Source organism: Chrysochloris asiatica, unplaced genomic scaffold (assembly GCF_000296735.1).
Source record: "Chrysochloris asiatica unplaced genomic scaffold, ChrAsi1.0 scaffold00201, whole genome shotgun sequence".
NCBI lineage: Eukaryota > Metazoa > Chordata > Mammalia > Afrosoricida > Chrysochloridae > Chrysochloris > Chrysochloris asiatica.
The window spans coordinates 1,462,550-1,465,048 of NW_006408719.1; the positions used below are offsets into that span (position 1 = coordinate 1,462,550).

General features: G+C 32.9%; 1 pseudogene; it reads right to left on the bottom strand.

The window, feature by feature from the left end:
- The window catches only part of LOC102820963, a 52,436-nt pseudogene that overhangs the window by 20,121 nt on the left and 29,816 nt on the right, over window positions 1-2,499 (bottom strand).

Here is a 2,499-nt window from a genome sequence, read left to right on the forward strand (position 1 = left end):
TATTATTTGCTCAGCATACAGGTTGAATAAGTATGGTGAAAGAATACAACCCTGTCTCACACCTTTCCCAATTTTAAAACATTCAGTGTTCCCACTGGTAGCATAGTGGTTACGAATTGGGCTGCTAACCTCAAGGTCGGCAGTTCGAAACTACCAGCAGTTCCGAGGGCGAAAGATGAGGCTTTCTGCTCCCATAAAGATTTACAGCCTTGGAAACCCTGTATAGGGTCGCCATGAGTTGGAACCGAGTCCACGGTACTTAACAACAATAACATGTGCCATAGTTGCCAAATACTTCAGAAATATCAAGAAAGTAGAGGTAAATAAGGACTAGAGAAGTCATGGTTAGCTATCTGGAGTAGGTGGAACTTGAGCTGAGCTTTGAAATATGTTTATATTTTAACTTCTTTCATGATAATAAAAAAAAAAAACAAAACAAAGTATAGTCATAATTCTTGTTGAACTATTTCTATGTGTCAAATACATGATTTTCATATATTAACTCACCTTGTTGAGTATACCCAGAAATGTAAGTTAAACAGCGAGGAAACTGTGGCTCAGATAAGTCAGGAACCACAATGCATACATTTCTTCTCTGAACACAGTACTGACTCTAAAAAAAAAAAAAAAAAAATCTAGAAAACTACAAATTTAAAACAAGCTGCGATCAGATGAAAACTGTTTAAAAATAAGTGGTTGTGGGTAAAAATATATAAGTATCTCAGGGTTCTTGGGGAAAAATAAAATCAGAAATCTAGATCCCTTCAAAAATGAGTCAGTTTAATCAACAAGTGCTCACAAGCAAGATTTCTAAAGCTATTAAAAGTCTTGAGACAAATTATGTTTTCCTTGATTAAATTTATTCTTTTCAGTTTCCTGCACCTAAGGAGAAGAAAATACAAATTCTGAGATAACATAATTTAATTTGTGCAGTTTTTTCTTTTTCCTTTTAATACTTTGGACATTTTGTACACTGTTCAAATCAATGCATAAGCCATGAATATTGGTTAATCTGAAAAATAATGATAATTTAAAAACTGAATCAGTTGGATTTGAATGTTTTAGACAAAAACATGTATCATTTTTAATGACAGCAAGCTTATATTGTATGTTATTTAAAATAATCCTTTGTTATAAAAGAAATAATTTGTGGATCAAATTTAAAAATATTAATGCAATGTAATTTTTTTTATATAGTTAGTTTTTTGCTTCATTTTGCTGTTGCTTTTCTATCATGTGATCATGACCAGAAGAAATACTAGAATGTAAGTTATACTATACAGTTAGAAAGGCCAGGTTACACTATACAGATAGAAAGTTGGGACACAAAATTGTCTATATGTTTCCTCATGTGCAAAATGAAAAGGAAAATATAATTAACTCAATGATTAACAATATTTGTGAGGTGATAACAAACTGATTTTTTAGGTAAAACATAGATTTTGCTGGTATAAAGCGTGTATTAGGTGGTTTTCAGTGTGTCTCCTAAATTAAATGGGGATTTTGTTTTTAGAAGTGCAAATCCTTTGGCTTCACTGCAAAGCAACTGAATTTGAAACTTTTGAGTTTCAGACAAAAACCATCCAGATGACTGTGATAAATTTTCAACTTTGAGAACCAATGTGTTAAATTGAGAATAATACATTCTATCTAGGTTAATAGGTCGATTTGAACCAATAAAGTTAGCAATTAAAATTCAACAGCTGCTCCTTCAAAACACTATACAAGGACAGTATGAGTCAGATCTGACACTAACGCACTTAATTTAACAAGGTTAATTAGTGAAGAGGTAAAACAGAAGTTACTTTCAACAGAGCCTTAAAGAATTATTAAGAGTTCACTGTACTACATTTCTTCCTTCAGCTAAACAGAATGTGATGTATTTGGAAAATCAATAGATTAATGATTTGAGAAAGAGCATGAGCTTTGAAATTTATGCAGGATGCCTTCCTGGAAGATAACTTGATATTATGCATCAAAAGGCTAGCAACTTTGCTTTAAATAATTTATATAAAGGAAATACTTGCTCAACAGTACAAGGATTGTTGTTGTTGTTGAGTGCCGTAGAGTTGGTTCCAACTTATAGTGACCCTGTTCAGGGTTTGTGAGGCTGTAAATCTTTACTGGAGCAGAAAGCCTCATCTTTCTCCACGGAACAGCTGGTAGTTTCGAACTGCTGACCTTATGGTTCACAGCCCGATTCGTAACCACTATAAGTGTACAAAATTGCTTATCAAAACTTTGTTTCTACTATTGAAAAAATAGGAACATATTTTAAAGTCTACTTGACAAATATACAACCTTGCTTGGTGAAAGTGAAGAGGACTTAAAATATTAACTGATGAAGATCAAAGAGCACAGCCTTCAGTGTGGATTGCATCTCAATGTAAAAAAAACAAAAATCCGCATCACTGGACCAATAAACAACATTCTTGTCAACGGAGAAAAGATTGACGTTGTCAAGGACTTTATTCTTCATGGATCAATTATCATCACTCA